The sequence below is a fragment of the Emydura macquarii genome, unplaced genomic scaffold, assembly GCF_026122565.2.
Source record: "Emydura macquarii macquarii isolate MOO-44397 ecotype Brisbane River unplaced genomic scaffold, CSIRO-AGI_Emac_v2 contig_1790, whole genome shotgun sequence".
NCBI classification, from domain to species: Eukaryota; Metazoa; Chordata; order Testudines; family Chelidae; genus Emydura; species Emydura macquarii.
In genome coordinates this window covers 9,094,664-9,109,393 of record NW_027131927.1, presented here as the reverse complement: position 1 = coordinate 9,109,393, position 14,730 = coordinate 9,094,664, and the positions used below count along the sequence as shown (strand labels likewise).

General features: G+C 42.9%; 1 long non-coding RNA gene across 1 annotated transcript in view; it reads left to right on the top strand.

Annotated features, from left to right (window-relative positions):
* The first annotated feature begins 3,351 nt into the window (after positions 1-3,351).
* Positions 3,352-14,730, top strand: part of LOC137158904 (uncharacterized) — a 30,083-nt gene continuing 18,704 nt past the window's right edge. The window contains exons 1-2 of the long non-coding RNA XR_010921490.1: positions 3,352-3,488; positions 4,079-4,115. This is a non-coding gene — a long non-coding RNA (uncharacterized lncRNA). The remainder of the gene's footprint in view (positions 3,489-4,078; positions 4,116-14,730) is intronic.

Sequence of the window (14,730 nt, the reverse complement as noted above, 5' to 3'; positions counted from 1 at the left end):
CGCTGCCAGCCAATCCTTTAGTAACTAAAACTAAAGGTTTATTATAAAACAAAAGAAACAAGCTATAAGAGAAATGTTAAATGGTCAGAGTAATCGGATACATACAAATGATTCAAAAGTCCATCTATATCAGGTTCTCTGTAGAATTGTAGAGTTTGCAGGCTTGTATCGTCCCTGTGATATACATCCAGTATCTGGATGGGTCTCAGTCTTTTGTTTCTTAGCTTCATGAGTTGCTAAGCATTCTTAGCTTAGATGAATTGATCCATTCTAGAGGTAGGTGAAGACTGACTGAAGACAATATACATGGATGTGGTGCAGCTGCCTTTTATGTTCCTTTGTCATGCTGCTTGTGGAAATTTACAGGAATAAGATGGAGTCCAGGGTCACATGAGTGAGTCACCTGGTGACTCATAAGGTGTAGCCACTGGGTTCTTTCCCTGGGCTTATTGTACCTATGAGTTCCCATAATGGGCCATTAAACAGTTTATCGCTGCTGCCATCCTGTCTGGGGAGTCACCCAGAGACACAGCACAAGTTGAAATACAGACATATCAAACATGTCCATAACTTCCAATACAAATGAGACATATACACAAACAATATCATACTTAGCAAACTATGGCCTTTCTAATGGTACCTGACATGGCCTCTCTCACATGAATTTTTGTTATTTTGAAATATTGATGTTACATAATATTATAAATGGTCCCCCAATCTAGACAGCATCATGGCAGTCATTAATGGTGTGAAGAAATTTTCCTCTCTGCATCCATCCTGAGGCGACATGTACCAGACATTATGAGGCTAGTTTAACTGCCCCATTATTATTGAGTTTTCTATCTTAGACCCTCTCTAGTCTCTCTGACCATTTCACAATTATCTTCACCAGCCTGGTCAGGTGATTGGCAGTATATCCCTATTGCTATACTCCTATTATTCAAGCATGGAATTTCTATCCATAGAGATTCTGTGGTACAGTTTGATTCATTTAATATTTTGGTGTATTTGACTCTATGCTTTCTTTCACATATAGTGCCATCCCCCACCAGCACAATCTGCTCTGTCATTCCTATATATTTTGTACCCTGGTATTACCGAGTTCCATTGACAATCATCATTCCACCAAGTTTCTGTGATGTCTATTATATCTATATTCTCATTTAATACCAGGCACTGAAGCTCATCCTTCTTACTATTCAGACTTCTAGCATTTGTATACAAGCACTTATAAAAATTGAACGGGACTTTTTTTCATTTGATTTCTCTTCAGCTTCTACCTCTACTTTATCAACTTCTATCCTTCCCTGTTTATTAGGATATAGAGAATCCCCATTAATAGATTCTCCCCTACGGGATGTCTCTGTCCAAACTATATGCTCCTTAGCACCTGTCAGCTTTCCCCCACCTCTTAATTTAAAAACTCCTCTATGACTTGTTTAATTTTACATGCCAGCAATCTGGTTCCATTTTGGATTAGGTGGAGCCCATCCTTCCTGTATAGGCTCCTCCTTTCCCAAAAGGTCCTCAGTTCCTAGTCAACCTAAACCCCTCCTCCTTACACCACTGTTTCATTCATGCATTGAAACCCTGCCGTTTTGCCTGTCTATTTGGCCCGGCACATGAAACTGGAAGCATTTCAAAGAATGCTGCCATGGAGTTCTTGGGCTTTGATCTCCTACCTAGCAGCCTGGATTTGGCCTCCAGGACCTCTCTCCTATCCTTTCCTGTGTCGTTGGCACCTACATGTAACATGACCACCAGCTCCTCCCCAGCACTGCACATAAGTCTGTCTAGATGTCTCAAGAGATCTGCAACCTTTGCATGCAGCAGGCAATTCAGCATGAGGTTCTCTCAGTCATCACAAACCCAACTGACTATATTTCTAATAATCAAATTCCCCATTACTATTACCTGTCTCTTCTCAGTAACTGAAGCCCCCTTCCCCAGTGGGGTGTCCTCAGTGCAAGAGGATACCATAGATGTGCGCATGGGGTGTGCCGTGTGTGCCCAAGCACACCCTAATGCAGGGCTCAACAAAACCGTAATGCGTTGCAAGCTGCCGCCGAAAAGAAAGACCCTGGCATTTTTTCTCAGTGGGGGGGGGAGGGGGACACGGACGGACGACGACGACCGTCACGAGCTGCCACCGAAAAGAAGGACCCCGGTAGTTTTTTCGGCGGCGGGTAAGACATCGCTAGCTGCCGCCGAAACAGATGATGTGGTGAGATTTTTCAGTGGAGAGTAAGGCAGCAAGAGTAAGTCAATTTTAATCCAGTGTGGCCCAAAAATTCCCTGGGTGCACACCCTAATGTAATGTGCTGCGCACACCTATGGAGGATACCATGACATCATCTGGAAGGAGGATCCCAACTATGGGATCATTTTCTGCTACTCTAGTTTGACTTTCTGCTTCCCTGAGACTTTCATCCTCCTCAACAGCACAATTGCCAGACTGGAGGTGGGACCCCTCTTGTGTGTCCCAGAAAGTCTCCTTTAGTTCCTTCAGTTAGCCACACTTGTTTCAAGAGCCCATTCATGGTCTCTGAGGGTCATGAGCTGCTTGACTGGATAGCCACCTGCCCTCAAGGCAGGTAATCATACATGCTGCAGTCAGTGCAATAAACTGGATACCCCCCACTCTGCTGCTAGTTTTATGCCTGCATTATTTTTACTCATGCAGCTTTTTCTTTGTTTTGTATATGGCCTATGTTCAGATAATGTTAGATATATGTGACTGTCACACTCCCTCTCTGCACTCCCTCTGGTTGCTTAGGAGCTGATTGTTTAAATCCCAATGCTCCCTGAGTAGCCCTACCCTTTGTTAAGGGATCAAAGGATAGCAGGCTAGAGTCTTGCTCCTAGGCACAGCACACAGTCCCCCAAACAGACCACACTCTAAACTTCAGTCAAGAAAGCACACAACAAACTAATTAACAGACAATAAACTCACCTAAAGGTCACATAGTCACTCCTCCTTCATCTGGAGAACTCCCCTGCCTGCTGCTCTTGTTCCTTAAACTGGTTCCCTCTACTTCCCCATGTGCCTCTCTGTTTCTATCAGTTCCCTAGCACTTGTCCCTTCCCCATGTGAGTGTCTGCTTATTGCTCACCCCTTGTGTCTTCAATGTAAAGTTAATTTGTGTTATAACTTGAGCATTGCCCTTAACTTGAGTCCCATCCACATGCAAAATCCTTTAATGCAAGTATGGTGGTGCTCTTAATTGGAGTTAGTTGGTCCATCAGCAGTTGTAGCCTAAAGCTCTAGTTAGCACAACTAGTCAGCTGCTAACATGATTATTCTATTATGGACTTAGGCTAGCTCCACTCAAGTACCCCTCCAGTGCCTTCCCATAATTCCCCTATGTGCCTGGGGAAAGATAGACAACAAGTTCTCCCTCAGTTCACTTGGAAATAATTCATAGAGTCTCAGCTTAATCCAGCGCAAAGAACCATGGGATATGACTTTGAAAAACTTGTTGCCACAGGTGAGTGAGTGAGGGCAGCACCAGTGTGGACACAGCAGCTTGAATGTTATTTCATAGGGTGGTTTCTAAGGTGAGAAAAATAATTTGAATCTGAGTTAATTCTGCAGAGAAGACAGGGCTATAGTATATGTGAAAAAACACTTAATAGTTAAAAAATTTTGCTAAATAAACTTCAGAGGAACTTTCAGATGGATTATTTTAATTTTTTGTATATTATAGAGAAGGAGTTAAAATCAAGTTTATATTGAAAAGCAAGCTTTAACCTTTACATCCATCAATAATAATACTAAAGGCACTGAATCGTGTTTTAAATTTAATAGGGTTTATATTACTTCAGTTTTTGGAAATTTAGGTTCTTTCCGTGTATGTGTGTGTTTCCACAATTGCATTAGATTAGATTTAAGCGTTCTTTCAGTTTCATTCCACATAAAGACATTTATTTATATAGCTGGAATTTTCCTCATCTGAATGTTTTAAGTGTTCAAATCCTTTAGACTCCTTTGAAAATCCTAGGCTTAACATTGTCTTAACAGTTTTTTTTTAATTTGTTTATCCTTTTTACTCAGAGGTCTTTTTCCTCCCCTTTTTAGAAACCAGTCTGACCTGATTTCTCAACTTTTGTACACAGTAAGTAGATCACTTTACCATAACTATTTATGTTAATTGTTTAAAAATTTGTTTTGTTAAAATATTCTAAATAACTTGAATATTAATTGTCTCATTTGCTTTGAAATGGTATCTGCAAGCATTTTGAAGTAAATCAGAAAAGTTGTCTGACTTTACAGTAGCTTTAAGAAACTGTCCTGTGCTGAACTTGTAACAAGTTTCTAATTGAATCACACCAGATATACACCTACAGAAAATATTGTATGGGGACTCTTTCTTTCTCCGGCAGTGGCGAGGAGACAAACAACTCTCATAAAAGTTTGTGTTATAGAGACCTCTATATTTTTATTTTATTTTATTTTTAGACTTTTGTGCATGGGGGGGAGGGGTTCGCTACGTACAGCAACAGGTATTGTACTTGAAGTTTAGAATAAAAGACTAAAGACAATATTGAAGTCAGACATCAGTAGGGTATTACCTCATATACTGGGGCTGAATTTGTCCCAAAGAGAACAGTTGATTTAAATTGATTAGCACATTGTGTATAATGCTAACTATTCAGAGTTAAGAACAACAGCAACAAAAAATCCTCGGCACTCCACAGCTCCCATTATATTTTTAAAAATCTGGCCCCAGCGGTGAGCTGAACACTTTTGAAATCAGTTCCTACTGCTTTTAGAGTACCCGTGTTTCCATGTGCTCTGATTACCATAACCTGATCAGCTACGGTGGGGCTGTCAGACAGGTAGTAATTGCAAATGCCTTGATTTTTCAGATGTCCCAAGAAAAATGTAAAAAAAATTCCGGGGGCCATTGGTTCTGATGGGCTAATGGCTGTGTCTAAGAATGAATTTAATGCAGCCACTTTGTGAGAGTAGAATACAGTTGATTTCCCAGCTGATTACTGATAATTTGGCTACTAATTGTTATAGAAGAAATATACACAAAAGAAGTAGAATTCATCATGGATAGCCATACCTGGGGACATTACTAGACGCTGGCTGGAAGAGACTCATGCGTGGAGGTGTATTTAATTCAAAATAACTAAGCTGTTTGAATGGTCATTTAAATATTTTACACTGAACTGGTGAGCAAAACATATATATTATATTGCATATATTTTTACTGGCATTGAGGTGCATAATGGAAAAATAATGGTCAGTGGATTGTAAGAGTGACTGAAGGTGAGTGATGCCCTGGCATATTGAAGTAAATGGCAAACTCCCAAGACTGCAGTAGGGCCATCATTTCACAGAGAATGGGATATAATGCTCATAAACCCAGCTTTTGGGGACTGGAGGTCACTTTTTCAATTGAAGGGGCAGTAGTTTTTCCTGCAAACTAAACACTCAAATCTATATATGCTTTGTTATATCCTTTTAAATGCATCATTTAGTCCTTGATATGCTACAGTTTTACTGAGAGTGCTCTACATTTAGCATACAGGGATATGTGACCTCCCCTATAGAAAAGTTGCAACACAGCAGTAATGACAGAAGCAATCATGGATGGGGACTGAGTTTTATTCAATGGGTAGCTGCTTAGTAGTTTGTCATGCTAAAAGCTATTGCCCAATTTAGGATAATAATAATGCAAAACTATTTTCGGTTGTCAATCAACTGTGCTTGGCAAAGTGACATAGATATACGATCATCTCGTAGGCGCAGATCCACAAAGATATATAGGCTCCTAACTTCCATTGATTTCAGTGAAAGTTTGGTCCAGATCCAAAGATGTTTAGGCTCCTCAGTGCCTTTTCGTTGAAGATCTCAAAGTACTTTTCTCAGTATCCCTGTAGGGACAGAAGTATTATCTTCATTTGGTGAAAATGAAACACAGAGCTTAAAGGCCACATTTTCAAAAGATGTCAGCATCCAACAGCTTCCATTTATACATACATACATGTGGCTGGATTTCCAAAGGAGTACAGTACTCAGCAACGAGAGTGCAGAGCACTTCTGAAAATCTGGTCCTATGTTTCTTGCCTGAAGCCATATAGAGAATCAATGGTCAGAGGTGGGAATAGAATTTAAGTAACAACTGACTCCCAATCCTGTGCTGTAACACTTTTTAAGTTACCAGTATAACTATTATAGTGATGGATGATTTTATTTTTTACCATAGTAGTTATAGTGGTACAATATGAAGGGGAATAAACTATACCAGCATAAGCGCCTTCATACCAGTATAACTAGATCCACACTGGCAGGCTAGAGGGGGTTGGAAGGCGTTAGCAACACTGGTGTAGTTAAGCAGTACAACTCTGGTGTTTGGACAAGGCCTTAGTTAGTAACAAAGTAGTAAGCAGTGCCCCAGTGTTTGACAACAGTTCTATGGATGAGACTTGTTGCTTAATCAGTAGCCTAACCCCCACTGTCACTGGCTCTACCACTGACAAGAGTTATTCAAGGAGGAGAGAGCACATAATAGACGTTAAAGGAAATTAGTGGGCAATAGGGAATACAATGAAAGCAAGCTATAGTTAGAAGAATATATATTGTGTAGCAGGGATTAGCTGTTCTGACTCCATGCCCTGCTGTTGCCTCAGTTTCTCCCTTTGTTCCCAGTTAGTCAAACGTCACACTTCACGTGCATTCTCACTAACCCTCCCGTGATTGCAGAAGTCTGTCTTATTAACGGAGCTCAAAACAACACATCTTCACTCAGCCTTCCTAGCTGGCTCACACACATGGTGCAGGATATGGAGTCCTATCCTTGCTGTGGCTTTCCTTCTCATAGGCTTCTGCTCCCCGCAGGCCTCTCTCCTAGGCTTGTTATTTAAGCACTCGGAAAGTTACTCGGTTCAGGGTGTCTTCCTGGCCTGTTCACGTCACTCTTCAATGGAGTGCTCACTCCCAGCCCCAGCCCTGTTCTCCCTACAGTCTCTTCCCTGGCCCCTGTTTGAACTGTCCTTATGCCCCACAGCCTGCCTGTTTCTTCTTAGTCACATGTTCCACATCACATGACCCTTGTTTTTTCCTCCTTGGAGAGGGTGTTAAACCCGGTTGGCATAGGTAATGCTGAGCTCCAACCACCCTAAAGGGCCAGCTCATCACCCTGTGACAATTGGAAAATAGTTATTACTGATTTTTAATTCCTGCCAATACTTTAAAGCCTCTTTTTTTGATAGTGCTTCAGTGATCAGATACTGGAAAGTACTGAGGCTTCCCACAGGGAGCCCAGCTGCGTGGAGGCTCCCTGCAGAAAGCGGGCAGCCCAGGCTTTTAACTGCCCCCCACTGCCAGGGCCCCCACATGGGGTGGGGGAAGGGTACACTTTACCAGGGCCCAGAGAGACCTTGTTGGGCCCAGCCCAGGCTGCAACCCTCATTGCCATGAGGAAAAAACATTTTCATGGCTCATGAGATTGTCTGAAGGGGACGAGGGATTGTGGTATGTGTGTGGCAGAGGGCCCCTGTTACAAGTTTGTACTGGGCCCGAAAAAATTATGCTTGGCCCTGCCTGCTATTGCTCTTAAGTCGGTTAAACATTCCTGGTGAGAATGCACGGAGTGCAGTGTGGATGTGAAGCACTGCAGTAATTACTGTGGTGGCTGTAAGTTGACCTAACATAGGTTGATTTAAGCTTGTAGGGTAGACATGCCCTAAGGTATAACGGGGGTAAATCCTCCCCAGGATAGGATTCAGGGGAAGAAAAGATGACAAAGTTAGCTTTGCCATTTTCATCAAAGTGCACTGAGCTTCTTCAAGACACATGAGGATTCAACCCAAGCAGCATAAGCTGCATCATTCAATCACTGTTTACTCCAACACAGTACATCTAATTGTGGGTTTGCACTAGTGCAACTATATTGGTGCAAAAAACCAAACAAAAACAGCCTAGACAATACTTAAATTATGTTTCTTTTTAATTTCTTCTCAATTCCACATTTTTAATCAGATTTGCAAACAATTCTGTTGAACTAATCTCTAGGCATGGCACTATGGTACATTTGCATCCAGCCCTAGAAGAAATTAACCTCCCAACGCTTGCTTTCAATTTTATTGTTTTCTGCAAAATGTAAAGCATTGTCTACACTGGTAACAAACAGCATGTAGTCTCGTGTAACTGTGCACTACAGCAGTTTCTCCCCGTTTTTAATCAGGATTACCTGCCCTGATGCAAGTCACATCTGCATGTATGCAGGAGGCAGCGACACTGAAATAGGTATAATGGTGGCTCTAAAACCTTGCAAGCCCAGGAGTTCATTGAAAAAATTTCTAGTGCTCTGGCTAGGGAAGATAACCTTTGCATTGTAAACTGATGCCCTTATCTTTCTGAATGGAAAACAATGGCACTGAAAGGAATGTGAATGTCCCCCTTCATCTTGATGGGCAGTTATTTTTTTTTTTTTTAAAAAAAAAAAAAAAAAAAAAAAAGTTTGATAGAAATAGTGTCTTCAAAATATATTTTGTAGGAAAATGCAAGAATTATAATCTCTACAATCCAGTTGCTCAGTAACTTCCAGTGTAAATCAGACTCCTGACCCTGTGAGAGAGAGAGCTGCATTGTGTATATATGAAACATTCAATAACAAAATAGCCTCTTTAAACATGTATTTTCCCTCCCCACAGTCTGTTTTGGGTAGGATTTTTGTTGTGGTGGTAGTAATATAAACCTGCTTATTTTTCCACCCCCGGTAATTTTAAATCACAAGAACTTAAAATAGTTTCCCCCCCCCCCCTTTTTAAAGAAAGATTTCCTATGAAGAATGGGAAGTGATGCAGAGCAGATAAAGTTCTTCAAAGTCCGCTAGAGAATAGGAGAACTAGAAAATGCATCTTTGGCCTTAAAACTTCATAGTATAATGTAGCCATAATCATGTGTGTTAGACCAAAAAAAATGAAAATCCTCCCAAAAACAATAGCTTTAACATAAATACACTGTACAAATATAGATTGTTGTTTTTACATTTTGGTAAGACAAGTTCTTGCAAGTCTTCTATTTTCAGAATCATAGAAGGAAACTTAATTGCCATTATTTACTTAACTTTGGAGCCTAGTTATGAATGTTCTTCCCCACTCCTCTTCAGGGTCCCTTCCCTTCTTTCTGTTTAGCTAATCTCACCCCCAACAAAACTCCACCCAAAACACAAAGAAAAGAAACAGAAAAAACTCCTAATATGGCATTAGCAGCCCATCAAGTTGATCACTTTTCTGGTGTGTTCTATCCTTCCCTGCCCAACCCCTTGTTTGTTCTTGTGGACTGACTAAGGTGGGTGAGGTAATGTCTTTTATTGGAGCAAGGGTCTTTTGGTGGGAGAGACTTTCCAGCCCTACAGAGCTCTTCTTAAGGTCTTCTTGTGGACTGACTGTCGCTTGTACTGGATGCTGTAGCATTCTTTCCACCCAGAAGTCTATCTAGCTAAGAGCCTGGGTTCCCTCTTCCTTCCCCCACATGCTAGCAGGTCGGTGTGCACTCCCATTCCCGCTTCTTCTAATGCCAGGGGCTCTGTGTGCCTCTCTTCTCCCATACTACGTTCCCCCAATCTCACTCCCCAGAGCCTTTGTATGCCCCCATTTCCCCCTCCCCATATCGGGGGCTGTGTATGTGTGCGCCCTCATTTGTCCTTCCTCTGTGTACTAGGCTTTCCCAATCTCCCCCTCTGTCGGGTTCTGTGTGCCCCCCCATTCCTCCTCCCCCTATACAGGGTGCCCTATTCTCCCTCCCTCTGGTGCACCTCCTTTCCCCTATTCTCACCCTCCCCACTGATAGAGGCTCTGTGAGCCCATGTCCTCCCATACCAGGTCCCTCAATTTCCTCTCCCCAGGAGAGCTCTGTCTTTCTCTTTCTCCCACCATGCCCCTCCATTCCTCTTCCTCCCCCACACCATTATTATTTGTCTGGGAGACAGACAAGAAATCATCCAGGGTGTCTGCATGTTAAACTCTACTGAGAGGATGAGCTGGGATATTGTTATGCTAGAAGGTGTTAATAGGTGCCATCAACCAGTTGTTTGATCTATGGATAGTTGCAGATGTGGCTTTGCTAAGCAGATAGCTGGGGTTCTATGCGTTCCATTTCCCCCTAAATTAATAGGGTTCTGATGCCTAGAACATCCCTGAAATTGATTGGATATGGTATAAAAAGTTATTGCATTACATACAGACAGACAGACAGACAGACAGACAAACTCAGAAATGCCATGGAGTTGAGTGTAAGGCTTTTGCAAGCTCCTGCAGTGACTAATTATGTTGCACAAGAATACAGCTGCATCTTTTGAAATCCAAATAGTCAAATGTTTTAATCTTACTTTTTTTTATTTAGGAACCTAAGTGAAAGCAACCTGCTTGTCAGAGGTGTTGATTACCCAGAGTTCCTATTGACTTCAGTGGGAGCTACTGGATGCACAGCACTTTTGAAAATCAGGCCACTTATTTCGTTAAATAGGTGCATAAATTCTCATCTAACTTTGAAAATGTTGCCCTTAATTTCTTTGTGCCTGAGTTTTGCTCTCTGTAAAACACGGGTAATAATGCTTACTCATTTTTGCAAAGAAGTTTGAGAATTGCACTTACCTGGCACTTTTGATCTGAAAAAGTATTATTATTATTATTATATTTATTTATTATTGTGGTTAGATAAAGTAGGAGTAACTGCTGCCCCCTGACATCAGTTTAATAAAAGCGCAATGTATAACAACTCCTGCCTCTTTCCCTTCCTGCTGCCTCCAGCCCCCAACTATGCTGCTGTAATGAGGTATGGAGCGAAGGAGATAACCGCAGGAGAAGCAGCCTCTATGGTAGTTTTGAGGGCAGAGTACAGGCCCAGCTGCTCTGAATCGCTAAGAGAAAAAGGCAGCCAAGTGGGACCATTGACTATTGCTAACATTTGGAACAGCCACAGTCCCATCAGGATGGTTGACAAGTATACTTCTTATAGAAAAGGAAACTCCAGAGGATAGCCACTTCCTGGGCAGGGAATCCCAAAGGCAGCTGTTTTCTCATCTCACACCTCTACTGGGCGGGAGCCAAGGAACAAAGAAGTTAGGGCAGGCACAGTCAAAGAGTGAAAGGATGGTACTGCCTGATGTCACCACTTCTAGTGATGCCAACCCCAAGTATTCAAAAATCATGAGTCCAGCCCAAAAAAATCATGAGGTTGACTTAAAAATCTTGAGACCTTAGAAGTAACAAATTTGGATCTCTTGTTATTGCCTTAAGCTTTTCTTCACAACCATGAGGGCTAGGAATTTACTTAAAAATAGCTAGGATTCTCATGTAACCACAGGACTGGAGGAGCTGACATTCTAAGAAAAAACACCAAATATCTTGACACTTACAATAAAATTGCAAGAGTGGCAACAATGGGAAGGGGCTGAGTCCTGACCCTGGGTGCGTGCAGGAAGAGTCTCGTCTCTTATGGGGAGGGTGTCAGGCCCTGGTCTTTGGGATGGGTGTGTGGGTCGCTGTCTCTATTTTCGCCCAGTGCAGAGGGGAGGCCCAGGATGCGGGGGGGTTGGTGAGCAAGCCTGCCCTGCACTCACTCTGCAACAGTGGATCCTGTGCTATGGGGCGAGGCTCAACTCCCTGTTCTAGCCTTTGGCTCTTGCTGATTTGAAGGAACCTGCCAGAGCATCATGTGACACGCATGCATCTATGCACAGGTGAGACCCCTCCTACCTTGACACCCTGTCTCACCCCTTCCTGGCCCTGGTGCTGCCGGACACAGGACTTCACTTGCTGAGCTGGACATGTGGGCGGGCAGTGGGGTGGCAAGGCAGAGGTAGATCTGGGGGGCTGGGTGGAAAAACATTTTTTTTAAAAGCACTCTTGTGTAGGCAAGCCTTCGTTTTGCTAATAAATTTCCCTGTGTAGACAAGCCCTAACTCATAGCCGCCTCTAGCCTGTTGTCCTGGAAGGAAGCCTGTTGTGTTGCCACACTTGTCCAATAATCTGGGGAAAACAGTATTGATCTTCTCCTCCCTCTTACAACTTCAGAGAGGTGAATATTGGGCAGGCACTACCTGGCATCTTTGCCCCTTCCAAGAATATTTTCACTAGCTGCCTATGACTGTAACCAAACCAGTGTAACTTTACCAGCAGAGTGCAGCTACATCACTTGGCTTGTGCCATTTTACGTTCGTTCCTGTGTGAACCATTGTGTCCAAACTGCTCTTCGCTTTTTCAAAGAAAAGCATAGAATTCTGGATAGATATCCCATGGTGCAATGTTCTGAAAAACCCTCCTGTGTTGAACAAGGTTTTATACCAGTATCGTTATACCACTCTAACTATACCACCATAGCTATACTGGTATAACTCCCTATGTAGACACTTTTACTGGTTGCTTTCCTAAAAGATTTGCTCTAGGAATTATTTTGGGGCAGTTCTATGGCCTGTGTTATATGGGGGGATGAGACTAGATGATCAAAATGGTCCCTTCTGGTCTCGGAATTAGGACTAAGTGTGCCCATATGGGGACACTAACCACTGGTATAATTATTCTGGTATAGTTAGGCCTTGTCTACTCTTAAAATAAATAATTAAATAAATAAAGCTGACATACGATGTTGACTTCCAGCCACTGCTATAATTACAGCAGTGGCTGATGTCCACACTGCTCTCCTTGGGTCGGTGGAGTGTGTCCTCACCAGGAGCAATTCCACTGACCTAAGGGGCAGTGTGGGGAGCTGACAGCCCCATCTCTCAGCTCCCTGTGGGCTGCCCACCGCGCACACACCCTGGTCCCAGTCAGGAGCTGGGAGCAGCCATGCAGGGAATTCTCCCTCCCCGGCCTGCAGCCGCCCATGTCCCAGCCTCAGTGTGAAAGGACACTGTCTACATTGATGGTGCGTCATCCTAGCTACACTGACAAAGCCTCATTGAGGTAGTTTTATTTCGTTGAAAAAACGGCATTTTGTCGGCCAGGGGGGCGATCGTAGCGTGAACACTAGCACTGTTTTGTCAACAAAAGCTGACTTTTATCAACAAAACTTTGTAGTGTAGACCAGGCCTCGGGCTGGTAATTTTCCCTGTGTAGACAAGCCCTAATATGTGCTGCTGTAGTGGGCAGACAAAAGAAAGCAAATACACCCTGAAACGTCTGTTTTCTCAGATCTTGGTAGTTGATAAACCCTCTAAGATTTTGTTGGCGGAGATGGGGGAGGGGAGTGAGTGATTTCAGTTTTGAAGCTCGGTTTCTGAAACAGTGCAGAAATGTGCAGTTAAATAGTGTAGAGCAGTGATCTAGCTGCACCTGATGCAGGCACCCATTGTCAGCAATGGGTCATTTTTCTAGCATAGACCAGACTATAGAGAGAGAAGCACAAAAGGGGCTTGAATTTTACCTTGATTGCAAGATCCAGAATTCTACAGATTGTGAATGCAATACTACTGATGTAAGTGCTGCAGAAAGCACTGGGGATAGTCAGAAGAGCAACAATAAAGCATTCTTTCAGGGCCTGAACGAATGCTGATAAAATATTTCACCTGGACAAAGGTCAGTCCTGTTTCACAGCACTTCTCAAGTTTAATATATTCTGTAGCAATGTTTGTTGTTCATTCCCCAACCTTGCATGGAGCTCTGTGTGGGCATCCCACTGGCTGTTGCTGCATTTCTACCTCCCCTCAGTGGCCAGGTTTCTCCACCTGCAGTTGACCCAGAGATGTGTCTCGTATTAATGTCAAAGCACTGACACTAGGACCTTGCCTCTTGTGAGCTGATTTGCTTTCCTACACAACTCCTCAAGTCAACAAGTGAAATGTCAGTCAGTCAGTGGCAAGCGCCTGATTACATTAAACAAAAGGGTCCTGGGGGTACGGGTGGGGAGGTAGGTAAGTACTACTCCTCCCATTTTATAGCAGAATTTACCTCTCAACCTGACAGGGCCCAGCTGTGGGACAAAGTCCAAAATGAAAGACAAACAACATATTCTTGCAACAACTGGATCTGCTGTGGGATTCCTTCTTTGCATGCAAATAGCTCTTCCTATAACCTCAGCTCTGCTTATTATTGCTGTAAACAGTGGCCAGTGATAAAAGTGAGAGGGATCCAGATTCGTGTGGCATACAGTTAACTTGATGACTAAAACAAGTGATAGCCCTCAGAATCTAAACAGAATTTTTATTTTTTTTAAAAGTTTTGTACTTGTAATGGCTGTTTTGAGACTTCAGGGCCGTTGGGAGACTGCAAATAATTCTGACAAATTCTGTGGAGTCTCATCCCAAGTGTATGGAATTCTGCAAAGAATTAACATGGTAACCTCTAAAGAGCCATTTGTTCATGTATTTAATTTTTGTTGAGCCTGCAAACATTTAATACATGTAACTTCATTGTTGTTGGGCTCAGTTCTGCCACATTGAGTTGTACCTAACTTCATTAGTGGCTCATTAACTTTACTGGAGTAAATATTTGTGAAGTAAGAGCCAGAATCACAAAGGTAACTTTAGACCCTCTGCTGCCTGCTGAAAATTCTCATCCCCCAGTGAAATGCCCAGGCTCCCCAAGCAATGTATGGGGAGAACTAGATGCCTAAAACTGGGATTCTTAGCCCCAAGATACTAATCGAGTACTTCTGAAGTCCCCGAGCAGGCAAGGGAGGAACCGGAGGTCAAAGTTGAGGAGGAAGTCACTCCTCCAGCCCACTTCTCCTCATCGTCGCCAGACAAGATGATGATGCCTTCTGCGCAGTCTATG